Raw genomic sequence first — 15448 nt, forward strand, 5'->3', positions numbered from 1 at the left:
CAGCATTATCAAGTCTCATCCTTTTAATGGTGTAATCAGAATAATGTGTTCTCAATTTAATAATTTGTGCAAGAAACTTTGCAAATGCCATATTACAGCTTGATAACATACAAATATGATACCATCCGCTAGATGCGTCTATTAGAACCATGAAATATCAAAATGGTTCATATGATGGATGAATTGGTTCATATATCTTATCTTGAATTCTTTCAAGAAACATTTGTGATTCTTTTTCACAATATACTTTTCATTAATCACCATATGTGCTTTCCATTAATCACCATATGTGTTTTTTTTTTTTTTTTTTTTTTATAAATCACCATATGTGTTTTTTTTTTATCATATATCCTTTTCACCATATACGCTTTTAATCATATGCGCTGTGTTTTTCACCATATGCGCTTTTAATCATATGCGATTTTCATCATATGCGTTGTGCTTTTCATCATATTCGCTTTTTATCATATGCGCTTATCATATGCGATGCACTTTTTATCATATGCGCTTTTTTATGTGAATAGTAAATTAATTAATTTCGTTTTACTATTCATATGAATTAATTTAGATTTACTATTTTGTTAATTGAGTAATATATATATACATCATATACTTGTGACTCCGAAGGCTCAAATGAATTTGACCATATAGTTATACGTTGTACCTTGCACATTAATTTTCAGTAGAAGCTTTAGATGCATATTATTTTCAGTAGAAGCTTTAGATGAACTTTTTTTTTTAATCACCAAATACCACAAACACTTTGTTTGCGTTTGTTCATAGTCATCAATGAAAACCATTTTCTTTAATTTTATTTTATACAATAAAATTAACGCATCTTTATTCTTTTCAAAAACAATAATCTATTGTTATTGTTCACTTGTGCCATGTTTAACAACAAAAGTCAACAACCTCTGTCTTGTTTGTTGTGGCAACCAAAAACAACCTTTGCTTTTGTTACCGAGAATCCAAGACCAAAAAACAATTAATTTTTAATTAATCTTTTATCAAAACCATAAATGATTTTATTAATCTACGTTGATATGGCCATAAAGAATTGACGGCTGACCTACTTTTGTAAGTGTATTTCGGCTATCATCCCGAAAACGCACAACGACCTTTTTTTTTATGAACTATTTGTTTCATATCTAGCTTAGTCAATTATTGTGAACATTTGGTCCCTATAAGAGCATTTATTTTTTAGACTTTTAGTTGATTTGTACTTGTCACAATTAGGGATAGCACCCGCGGGTCGTGGATGCGGATCCATTGGATCCATCACCCGTACCCGCGGATTTTTTTTAAGAGACATCCAATTGAACCCTTGTTCGTTGAAACAATTTGACTATATTTTTACTCCCCATTATTAAACGGGCCATTTTGATGCACACTCTTAAAAAAATAATTTGTTTTTTTAAGTTTTATTATTCAACCTCCTTTTTTCAACGGTCACGTTTTTAACAAAACATTTGACAAGTTTGGAAAAAGTTTTTTATTGATTATCATCAAAAGTTTTCTATTGTCACTCTACTGGATGGAATTATGGCATACAACCAAAATTGCAACCCAACACTACATAAGAACAAAAAGGTTATTTTTAATTAACATATGTATATGTGTTAAACTCGGAATAATAATAACTTATTTTAGAAAATTAACATAAGACATGTTGAAACATTTTTGTCACATTTAGCTCATCAAGTCTAATACTTATCATTGATAGATTTTATCACGTCTAGGAGATGTTTACTTTTTTCTTGTATTAAGTCCTACTTTCATTTACCTTTGTTTGGAAAAAAGTTTTTTTTTTACTTTGCTTTCCCCCTTTCTGTAAAACTCATTTAAACACTTTCTTTGTTTTTTTTTTTAAAAAAAAAACTTCCTTTTTTTTACGTTACCCGTAAATTATAAATATATAAAAAAAACTTTTTGTTTAAATTTTTTTCTAGTTTTTAAAAGGCCACTTGACCAATTTTTTAATTCTTTCACAACACCTGATATCGTGATCGTGACCTTTCACCAAAGCAAGAGATATTCTTGATAAACTAAACACGGACTCGTGTTTGAAATTGTCGGCCACAAAAAAAATTCATTTGATAAAAGTATATATTTTTTTTTTAGTTATAGAAGGAGACCACTTCATTTTCAATACTTCATTTTTGACAAAAAACTATTCCATTTTACCATCCTTTTTTTTTTTCTTACTTTAACTTTTAAGATATACTTTTAATAAAAATACAAACTACTTTTTCTTATTTTAACTTTTAAGATTTACTTTTAATAAAAATACAAACTACTTTTTGTATTTTAACTTTTAAGATTTACTTTTAATAAAAGTACAAACTACTTTTTCTTATTTTAACTTTTAAGATTTACTTTTAATAAAAATACAAACTATTTTTTATTTATTTTAACTTTTAAAATTATAAATTTAAGAATAAACATTAGTATGCATGAAATAAATAATGATTAATTGCATAAGTAATCATAAATGTTAGATAACATATAAAGACCCCGTCGTATTCGTATTGATCGGAATTAATCTCGACCCATGGTACCGTGTTGTCAAATGACGTGTTGCGTACATAAAGTACCGTGTTGTCAAATGACGTGTTGCGTACAATCATGAGGTCTTATTAACATAAATATAAATGTTAGTGAAGTTAATAAGAGTTAGATTACAGAAAATATAATTCAGGTGGTATAACCGACCATATATAACTTAAATAACATAAATATAAATGTTAGTGAAGTTAGTAAAAGTTAGATTACAGAAATATAATTCAGGTGGTATAACCGACCATATATAACTTAAATAACATAAATATAAATGTTAGTGAAGTTAGTAAAAGTTAGATTATAGAAATATAATTCAGGTTGTATAACTGACCATATATAACTTAAATAACATAAATATAAATGTTAGTAGTCCAAAATTTGATATATTCGAGTCTGAAAATTATTAATAATTTCATACCTTGATTAGTGATTCGTGATCGTTTGAGATATCTTTTAATTACACTAAGCTTTTCGTGCTGATAACGTGTTATAATTCAGTAGGCTTATAACTACCTTTAGTGGTTCTTGACTGTAGAAGGTATATAGAGATAGAGATACTGTAAAACTGAGAAAACAAAGGTTGAACAAAAGGTATGAGTAATTGGTTTTTTATTTATAGAAAAATGTACAATGAGAGTTTGGTGGCATTTGGAATCTAGAGAGAGAGAGTGTTTTTGTTAACCAAAAAAATACATACCATAAACTCTAACTCAACACACCTATTTATACTCAAAAAAATATACTATGCAATATCTATAATAATAATAAAATTATCATCCAATTATTACTTTTATAACAGTTACAAGGTTATCGGGGCATTTTATGGTTTTGATTCATTTACACCTACTTTAATATTATATCATATCATTAATTATTAATTATACTTATAATAATAATATAATATCAACTCTAAAATAATAACTACTAGTGAAATGACCCGTAAAACCACGAGTTTGTTTAAACGAAATAGTATAATGATATATTGTAGATATTAAGTGAATGTAAATGCTAAAGTCATTTAGTTTAATGAACCGTGGGACCACAGATTTCGACTAAGAAACTTGTCGTTGTTAATTTGGTCAGAATAAATGAACTATATTTCAACTATAAAAAGGGGATTGAAAATACCTAGTTCAACCTCGCAAAATCATGATTATTTTTGAATTCTTCTATCATACTATATAAATTCATTTTAAATAGTCACAATATGATATGACGTATGTTATCGATTTTCATATTCTTGTTGTTTAACAAACTACAATAATAAAACATTCAAGGTGCATAAAAGAGAATATGTATTTGAAAAAAACATTAACAATGACATGAAGGTTTGTACATGCTTTTTGGAAACAAAAGGTTATTTGATAATATGGTGAAGTTCGAGAAAAATAGTTATCAAGGTTTGTACATATTGAGAAAAAGAGTTGTGATAATATATGGTGGAGATGCTCCGAGATATATATTTATAAAACAATAAACTATATTAAATATTAAATGATATTTTATTAATTATTTTTGCCTTCTAAATCGTCATTCATATAATATCGACATTTATTTGTTAATATTTGTATCTTTTTTAATTAGAATTAATATTAATATAAAATAAAAACATCATCATTATAAAAATTAATGTTTAATTAGTGAAAGGATAACATAATCATTTTAGAGTTTTATATTGTTTTTTTTGTATATTTTTTAATTAGAATTAATGTTGATATGAATATTAAATAATGTCATCAACATTATGAAAATTAAAGGGTAATTGAAAATTACGGAGTAATAATTTATTTAAGTTATTAAATAATTAGTTACTATAAGTACAATTTTTTTTAATTATAAAATATTTAGGATTAATGACATCATCTAAGTGACCTAGATTTTTTTTTCTTTTTATTTTTGATTTTTTCTTAACAAATGAATTAACTTAATAATGACATCATCATTATAGGATTTTAATAGAAACTATAGATAAATTTATGAGATAAAAGTGTAGAAGAATTAAAAAGTGGTGTGTGAGAATCAGAAGGGAAGGTGATTCGAAAAGAAAAACTTAAAATTACATTTTTAATAAAATTTCTATCTTATAGATAAGTATTATTGGTTGTAACTAATTTTATGCATTATTAATGGCATATATAATTTTCTATTTTAAGTATGGGATGTAACATCTATATCTATCTACACTTCTTTTTCTATGTAAGTAGTATATATATATATTTTTTGCAACTGGTATATAGTATTTCCGTATTTCATCTTTAAGAACTTTTTCGTTTGAACTTTTTTGAAATTAGTTATATATTTTTGAAAATTGTATACTTTCAATAAATAAATATATTATAGATTATCTCATTTTTACTATCATTAAACCTCCTTTCTCTACCACACACTTTAGATGACTTGAAACAATTATATTGCAATATAAGCGGTTGCTTATTATGATTAGTCGGTTGAAATAGAAAACAAGTGACATAACACAATACACTACGTTGCATTGCGTATGTGTTTTGCTAGCTTCTTATAATGATAAATAAATTAAGATAAATGATAATAAGACTGGCTTTAACTCAAAAGAGCCCGCATCAACTGAGTTCGCCAAGTTTGACGCCCCTGATTAATATTTACATATTATCAAGACAATTAGACTGGCTATGCCAATAAAGAGGTTGTGAGTTTTAACGACTTTCAAATAGCCTGGTGAAAATTTTACATTTTTACTATTATACATATGAATTTCAATGTGGGACAAATGAAAATTAATATCAATAATCAGTTATAAATAATTGATGTTAGTGATTGGAAATATTATTCATTTTCTTGATATTTTGGTTCTTGTTCATCTATTATCACATCTTAACTCATGACTTATTGAGTTTGTCTAAGAGAGTACCGAACGATTAGATCCTGGGCGCCTCGCGTCCTCCTGGGCGTCGATGGCAGCGGACCGCCCAGGGTCCCGCTCAGCTTCTCACCCACTCTTTCGTGCGTTTTGATCATATTTCAGGACGGAAGAAAATGGGTTATTTGCTTGTTAGGAAAAAAAACCCACGGCTAAAAACAGCTAGTTTTCAAAAAAAAAATTCTTTTCTTTTTCACTCTATATATACACATTCATTTTCACTTTTAATTCACACCTTCATCAATCTTTTTCACTCTATATCAACATACAATATCAATTTATCAATCTTTTACCAAAATAAAATGAATCCAATAACCCAAATACCGATCCCGATCTAAATGTGATATAAGAGATCACAAATACTACTAATAATCGCGCACTCGAATTACTTAATGCACTGGATAAGTTAAGCGATAATGAAGAAGTTGGCCCCGTACCAAGAGCACCTAGAAGATATCTACATAGAGATCGTGAAGGCCATGCAAGAGCTTTATGGAATAATTATTTTTTCGACAAACCCACGTTTCCGGAGGAGTTTTTCCGTAAACGGTATCGAATGAGCAAACATTTATTTCTTCGTATATGTCAAGATATATTGAATTTTTCTCAAACTCCGATTTCCGAATATTTTACTTAATTTCTTCAAAGACGTGATGCTACCGGATTACTTGATTTTAAGATTGTTCAAAAAGTAACATCCGTCATTCGTTAACTAGCTTATGCTACTTCGGCCGATCTTTTTGATAAGTATTTGCATATGGGTGAACAAACCGCATATGATTGTTTAAACAATTATTGCAAATGTGTTTTCCACTTGTACGCTACCGAATATTTGAAAAAACCAACTGCACAAGATGTGCAACGTTTGACTGCTAAACCTGCTCAAATACATGATTTTTTGGGGATGTTAGGAAGTCTCGATTGTATGCTTGGAGAGGGAGAAATTGTCCACAACGGTGGAAGGGTCATTATACATGAGGTGATCATGGTTACCCATCAATTATGCTTGAAGCGACAGCCTCGTACGATGGATGGTTTTGGCACGCTTAATTTGGACCTGCGGGTTCAAATAATGATATCAACATACTTAATCAATCTGATTTGTTTACCGAATTATTAGCCGGTGAAGCTCCACCATGTACGTTTACGGTTAACGGGTGTACGTTTATGTAGTAACCCGTCCTAATTCACCTGGACGAAGTCATCAACATCTGATCCCATTGCGAGGTACTGACCTAAATATGCCAGGAATGACTCCAAGTAATATCTTTAAAATGAGCAAATGCACAGCGGAAGACTTAATTCGTACCTGAGAATAAACATGCTTAAAAGTGTCAACCAAAAGGTTGGTGAGTTCATAGGTTTATCATAACAATCATTTCAATATATTAATAGACCACAAGATTTCCGTTTATAAATATATGTACACTCGTAAGTGTATAAAAGTATTCTATAAGTTGTAGGCACCCGGTAACAATCCTTAACATTCATGTTTTACCCTCTGAAGTACACCAGATCAGGTGTGTTTAAAATAACCTCGAAGTACTAAAGCATCCCATAGTCAGGATGAGGTTTGTCAGGCTCAATAGATCTATCTTTAGGATTCGCGCCTACCGTACATAGACAAGTAGTTTAATGTTACCAAGCTAAGGGTATATTTCTGGTTTAAACCCACATAGAATTAATTTTAGTACTTGTGCCTATTTCGTAAAACATTTATAAAACAGCGCATGTATTCTCAGCCCAAAAATATATATAAAAAGGGAGTAATGAAACTCACTTATTGTATTTTGTAGTAAAAATACATATGGCGTCATTGTACAAGTATATGGTTGACATCAGATTCACGAACCTATATTATTTATATATTCATTTATCAACACATATAATGGTAATCGAACAAGTTACATATTATTAGTGATATAATTGTTATTTTAATGTTTCATTAATAACCTCATTACATATATTTATATTTTTATATACTTTAACTTACTAATTAATATTTATTATAAAAATATTAGTATAGTTATGTGTTATGTCATAAATATATTTTAATATAGAAAGTATTTATTTGATATAATAATAATAAAAATGATAAAAATGTTACATGATAATATAATGATAATAATAATAATAATAAAGTGATAAATTATTATTATTATTAATAATAATAATAATAATAATAATCATAATAATAATAATAATAATAATAATAATAATAATAATATTAGGAATGAGATAAAAAAAATAAAAATAAAAATACTTATAATGATAATGAAAATGAAAATTTTCATAAAAATACTTTTGTTAATATTAATAATTTCAAAAATAGTAATTTTAAGGATAATACTAATAATAGTAGTAGTAATAATAATAATAATAATAATAATAATAATAATAATAATAATAATAATAATAATAATAACAATAATACTTAAAATATCAATTAGTACCTTAAAAGCATTAAAAAGAATTTAACTGCCCGTAATGGGACTCGAACCCGTGACCTCTCGTTAAATCCGAAAATCCCTTAACCATGGCTCCAGTTCTGTTTCTCCTGATTAATACTAGCCTTTGATTTATTTAACCCTTTTATTTTCATTACGGCCCAACAGGAGGAAAGGGACTCGGTCCAACAGCAGGTTTTCGGCCCAACTGTTGAAATAAATAAAAAAAAAACTGGTGCAAGCTAGGATCGAACTCAGGACCTATAGTTTAAAGACCACTCCCCTAACCGCTCAACCATTCCCTTCATTTCTGTTTTATCTACTAACTAAAATTTATAAAACCCGTTATCAAGTTTAATGAGCTTGGTTTGATTTAAGTGTTATAAACTGTCACGTGAATCATCATCTTTATTTCGCTGTATAGCATCTTTTTCATCATTGTGACTTTATCACGTTCATCATCATCTTCACAATCACCATGATTTTTATCATTCTAATCATCGTTATCCCTCATATACTGTTGCGTCATATTTACAACACAAACAAGACGCGTGTAGCGGCAATTTAATTTGCTGCAGAAACAGTAAGCAAACAACGGTGGTCTTGGTTGTGTGTTTTGAAACAGTTACCAGAAATAATAGCGATTAGAATGCAGTGGGTTTCATATGGTGCTTTGTGGTAGTTGTTTGGGTGTTGAAGGTGGTTGAAGAAGATGACCGGTGGTAGTAGTTGTCGTGGAGGTGGGTGTTTTGATGGAGGTGATAGGGTGGTGGGTCGTGGTGGTTTAATGGGTGGCGAAACAGAATTAGGAAACAGGAACACTTACAGTAGCAGTTCTCGGTTGATAGTAGAAACAACAAATTTCATGATGGTTTCAATTACAGGGATTTGGAGAGAGAGAGAGAGTAGACATGATGGCCGGTTTAGTGGTGTGCGGTGATCCTTGGTGGTTCACGGCGGTACACAGCAGCAAGGACAAACTGCTTCTTGATCGACAACTACATAGAAGCTAATCGAAAATAAATTGTAGAGAGGGAAAGAGAGAAAAGAAATAGAGAGGTGATCGACGGTTTGAAGTGGTAGAGGGTGGCTCCGGTGGTTGCTGCAGTTGGCGGCAAGGTGGCGATGAAGATGGAAAGAAAGAGAATGGTTCTTGTGGTTTTTATTATACCTATATTCTCTTATGTATATGTATATAGATATATAGTAATTAGATAGATAATAATACAATATATATCTTGTATAATAATTGTGTGATCATAATTCCAATCAATAACAGTAACCATTTAGCATTTGTTTGATTAAAGTTGGAAATAAACACGTGTTCATGTATCACTCAATCAAATATCTATAGTTATATATTATCTAATTGCAATGAACAAACATAATAACGTGTAAATAACATAAAATAATAAAAAAATATAATAGCAGCCTTAGGTTTGTTTTATTGTGGTCGACATCTAAATTACACGGATATTATTTCATGCCTGTTGTTAATCAATGGCGGTTAAATGTCTTTGGAAAAATTCCAAAATTTTAAATTAACTATATTTATTTATTTTAGTCATTATGATATAAAATTCGATCATTAACTATTAAAAAAAAATAACTCACTGTCCACTCCCGATCCTGGGTAATATATAAAAAGTTTTAAAACTTACCAAATAGTTCCTAAATACATTTTTAATAAGTCCCTAATTCATAGAACTCAGTTTAGGATCACCGTTTATTTTAGAATCACATAAGTTCGAATTTAACTTTCTTATTATTAATCGGAACATCAAACGAGTATTACAATCATTTAATATTTATTTTTAATATACTTTTATTTATATATTGATATGTTTTAAATAATAATTTTTATAGTATCATATTTTTATTTTATTTTTCATAATTAATTTTTAATAACAACAACATATAATATTTCAAATTATATTTCTAATTATTATTTATATATATATATATACACACATATCTATTTACAAATAGTGGTTCGTGAATCGTCAGGAGCAGTTGAAGGTCAATTAAATATATGAAACAGTTCAAGATTTTGAGACTCAACCTATCAGACTTCTCTTATCGTGTCAAGAATATTAAATCGTATCGAGAGTTTGGTTTAAAATTAGTCGGAATTTTCCGGGTCGTGACAGTTTAGTAAGGGTTATTATTTGGCGCACAGAATTTATCCGGAATGGAAAACATTAGTTAAGTTGTTCAGAAATCCTATAGACCTAAAACAAGCAAAATTCTCAAAGTATCAATCATCGGCAAGAAAAGATATTGAACGAGCATTTGAAATACTACAAGGTCGATGGACCATTGTTCAACATCCGGCAAGACCGTATTACATCCGCAAAATTAGAAGGATTATGTTAACATGTATCATATTGAATAATATGATAACCGAGGACAACGGTCGTGCATTTTGTGGGCTCGAGGAGAATTATCGTCTGATTCGACGTGCACGAGGAATATTCCAAGAAAGAGTCAAGGCGCATATGCGGGTGGACGCGGAATTAAGAGATGGGCACTCATCGACTACGAGATATGCTTGTAAAACACGTATACAGTCTTCCACCTAATTATCGAACTCGACATGATCCGACAATTAATCCAAACAATCAAGCCGAGGCAGGACCTTCACACATTTCCCATGTCGAAGATGAAGAAGACCATCTAACAGGGTGACTCAACCTAATTATTATACGTTAAACACAATATAAAATAGTGAAAGCCAAAATTTTCATTATATATATATATATATATATATATATATATATATATATATATATATATATATATATATATATATATATATATATATATATATATATATATATATATATATGGTCATAATCAATAGGAAAACACTTTTTTGGAGGGGAATAGGGGGAAGTAAATTTTTTTGTTTTTTTCGATTTTTTTTCAGACATCAAGTTTAGGTGAAAATATAAACATTTAAAAAAGATAATTTGTGATGAATGTTATTATTTAGGCTGGAAAACGATCGAAGAAATAATTGATAACATTCATTATGAGTAATGTTATTCCTAATAATATTTTTGAAACGTTGTTTTCTTTCATCTTATATGAAGTTTTTTTTTTCTTTTCAAAATTAGCCCGATTTAGAGTTTAGGGTTTAGTGTTTGGGGTTTAGTCCATAAACCCAAAACCCTAAACCCTAAACTCTAAACCGTTCATGTTAAAAATTCAATCTAAACCCTAATTTCTAAACCCTAAACCCTAATTTCTAAACTCTAATAGCTAAACCCTAATTTTTGAACCATAATTTTTAAACTCTAATTACTAAACCCCAATTTTTAAACCCTAAAAAAAAACTCAGAAGCATAATATTACTCATGATGCATGTATTCATTTTTTTTCTTCGAGCATTTTCCCGCCAAAATAATACATTCATCACAAAGTGTCTTTTTTAAACGTTCATATTTTTATGTGATCTTGATGTCTGAAAAAAATTCGAAAAAAACTTACTTCCCCCCAAAAAAGTGCTTCCCCCTTGATTATATATATATATATATATATATATATATATATATATATATATATATATATATATATATATATATATATATATATATATATATATATATATAGTGGTAGGATCAAGAGGGAAGTAACCAATCGGGGGGAAGCAAAAACTTTTTTTTTTTTTTTTTGTTTTTTGAAAAAACTTTGTTCACGAACATTATAGATGAGATGAAAATATGAACATTTAGTAGAGACACTTTGTGATAAATATTTTTATTTTGGCGGGAAAACGCTCGAAGAAGTAATATATAACAATTATCGTGTTTTTCGAGCGTATGTTGAGGTTTTAGCTATTGGGGTTTAGATATTAGGGTTTATAGGGTTTAGATATTAGGGTTTAGAAATTTAGGGTTTAGGGTTTAGATTTAGGGTTTAGATTTAGGATTTAGATTGAGTTTTTAACACGAACGGTTTAGAGTTCAGGGTTTAGGGTTTAGGGTTTAGGGTTTGGTGTTTTGGGTTACCCTAAACTCTAAATCGGGCTAAATTTTACTTCACAAAACATGAAAAGAAAAAAAAACGTTCATATTCTTCACGAACAATATTATCTTGAATGTTATTTTTGTCGATCGTTTTCCCGCCAAAATAATAACATTCATCACGAAGTGTCTCTTCTAAACGTTCATATTTTCGTGTGATCTTGATGCCGGAAAAAAAAATTCCAAAAAAACGAATTTTTTTTTTTTTGCTTCCCCTCGCTTTCCCCCGATTGGTTACTTACCCATTGATCCTGCCCCTACATATATATATATATATATATATATATATATATATATATATATATATATATATATATGAAAAAGTTATATATATATATATATATATATATATATATATGAAAAAGTTCAAATGATAACTAAAAAATAAGTGAGAACCAAAAGAACCAAAATATATAGGGGTAAAGAAGTAAATTACTTATAAATTTTGACCCAGGATCCCATTTTTTATACGCATTATCATCCCCTTTTCTAAATCGATGTAGCGGTTAAGAAAATGCATGTTGGAATGGCAGTTATGGTTCTTCAATTCTACACTTCGCCCTTACCATCAACCATATTTATTTTCTCAGATTTAATCAGTATCATATCCACCATCAAAATTCAATTTCTTAGTTGTCGATTATTAATATCGATTTTAATTAATTCCAAATGTCCGATATTCAAGATGAATTGGACCAATTGCATAATGAAGATCTTCAAAATACTGATGGAGAAGCACACCAAGGAGACGTTTTTGACTCACTTGAAATTGAACCACTTATTGTTGTTAATGAATTCTCGAGCCCTAATCGAATTGAAGGTAAACGATTTTTGAAGTTTTTGAAATTATAATATGATTTTTAGTTTATTGTGATGCAGTGTATGTTCTTTAATTTTGGTTTTACCTTAATATAATCATAGTTATGTTGATAAGTTTGATAAAATCATAATATCATTAATTCTAAATTTGCAATCACTAATTGACTTGTGACACCTTCAATAGTTATAAATTATTGTTGTTACAGTTACGCATGATTGTTGTCACACCTTCAATATCATACCTTATTGTTGTGACACATATTATCATCCAGTATTATTATTGTTACAGTTCAATACAATCAGTGTGTGGTTTACACTATTGTCGTTACAGGTTATGGAGAAGGAACATTATACCAATGCATCTGTTGGATAAAAGGCATAGGTATGGAATGGAAAACAATGAAACCTCAACAATGTGCTCGCAAGTTATTTCAGACATCGAGGTCATTTTCATCAGACTCAAAAACATTCCCGAACACTTAACTGATTTTGCTGAAATGATTAAAAAGAAGAAGGAAGATGTATTAGTAGAAACTGCTTCACAAACGGCTGAAAAAACCAAAGAAGATGCGATATGCGAGTTGCTAAGTGTGAGCATACCTGATGAAATCCGATATATCAAACAAAGGTTCAGGTTCTCACCGAAAATGCATGGTTGGTCAAGATGAAAAGTATGTCAAGAAACGCAGACGGCAGATTCGTGAGTGCAAAAAGTGTGGGGAATTCCAGGATGATCATGACTCACGCAACTGTGAGAAGATGCGAGAGAAAAAGTTGAAAGAGCAGAGGCTAAAAGCGCACATGATGAAAGAGCAGAAGTTGAAAGAAATGCAGCGAAAAAAGAAACACATAATACGTGAAATCATATTTTACATGATATGTTTTAATAGTGCCTAAATGATTTTGTCATCAAATATGAATGCATTTTTTTTTTTATCAGTATCAGAATTACTTACTGTTTCTACTTTTCCTACAACTTTGACAAATGTATTAGTGTGTTTTTTTTAGCTAATGAATGATTTGTTTTTATTCAGTTACATAATGACATTGTTGTCTAAAATACTATCTTATACTTGTTCATATAATGTCTATTGCGATTAAGTATGTGACGTTTTCAAATCTCCACTTTTGATAAAAAAAAATGTAATCAGTTACCTATAGTTTATCATGACTAATATGGGTCAAAATATATTCTCCATTTGATTTTGGGTCAAATTGTGCACTAAAATTAAGTTATGGGTCACTATTAGTGTCATTGTGCTTACATGTGTCATACTACAAAATTTCTAGTAACTTATGAGCATCAACCCTAACAGTTCACTTTTCCAATATTCGTCAAAGTAATGAACATAGTGATACCTGCACATTAGCACGTAATTCAAATGTTAGCACTTTCTTCCAGATTGACGCAGTCCAATATTTTACATTACTCAATCCATAAGCAGACATCATATACTCCAAAACACCTATTTGCGTACAATAACCACTTTATTTGATAAATAAAACAGCAAAGTAACATGTTATATATACACTACAACTAAACATAACACCAAAGCATAACATTCATAATTTTGTGAGTTCAAAAGACTCCAACAGTCATAAACAACAAGGTCTTACTGTTTACATTAAAAACAAAGAAATTCAAACCATATCAAAATTCTATGTAATCCATCCTTACTGTCCCATAACACACGCATTAGTCCTCTTGAGAGTTTTGACGTAGGTTGCATAACAGCCTGAATAATATAAGACCGTGTCCTTTTTTAAGTTGTGATCGGACAATAGTAACTTAATCGCATACTTCTGTCTAAGCTTCTTTAGAGTTGCTTTTTGTGATCGTGCTTCTACAACAAATCCACATTTCCATCTTTTAACTTGTCCTACATATGTCTCCATGTGGCGAATTAAAAAAATTCCACAATCTACAAAATTTGTCCTCGTGCCCCAACTCAATTCCGGTACCACGACTTCAACTGCTTCAATATTAGTAGCTTTCACATGACCAATAGACTTCAGATACTCCACAAACAATGCTTTCTATACGAGGAAAACAATAAAAAAAAAATTAGTTCAATGCTTAAAATTAGAACATACCTAATATCAGATCTTAACAAGTTAACTCATGTTAATACGAACACGTTCAGTCAACACATGTTAATGATGTGTCAAAAGTGTGTGTAATAATGCGTGTCTTTTTGATCTACTTTTTAATTTATAATTTCTTAATTTACCAATTACTTTAAACACCCTAACGAGCAACACAACCCGATCAGATGTAGTTTAGTATTTTGTAAGTTAAGGTTCGTCCCAAGAGAACGAGTGGATTTAAGAACATAAGTTGTGGTTTTAAAACTTTAAATGACAAGAAACGAATAAATTGCGATAAATAACTTAAAGAGAAATAAACAATAATAATTAAAACACATGCTTGAATCTTTCACACCTTGTTCACAATTGCCTTTTTGAATTAAGATCAAACTCAGATTGATAATTGACCTAAGAATATCTACTTCAAGATTAGTTGATCAGGTTAATCCTAAAATAGATCACTGAATTTCCAACTTGTATTAAGACCTGATAATGAATTTAGTGTGATTAACCAAACCCTAATTATAGTTACTAGCTATAATCCTCACAACTAAATTAATCCGATTATATTTAAGTTTATCAAGTTTTAAACTTAGTGATGTTCTAGTTAA

The sequence above is a fragment of the Rutidosis leptorrhynchoides genome, chromosome 4 (assembly GCF_046630445.1).
Source record: "Rutidosis leptorrhynchoides isolate AG116_Rl617_1_P2 chromosome 4, CSIRO_AGI_Rlap_v1, whole genome shotgun sequence".
Taxonomy (NCBI): domain Eukaryota; kingdom Viridiplantae; phylum Streptophyta; class Magnoliopsida; order Asterales; family Asteraceae; genus Rutidosis; species Rutidosis leptorrhynchoides.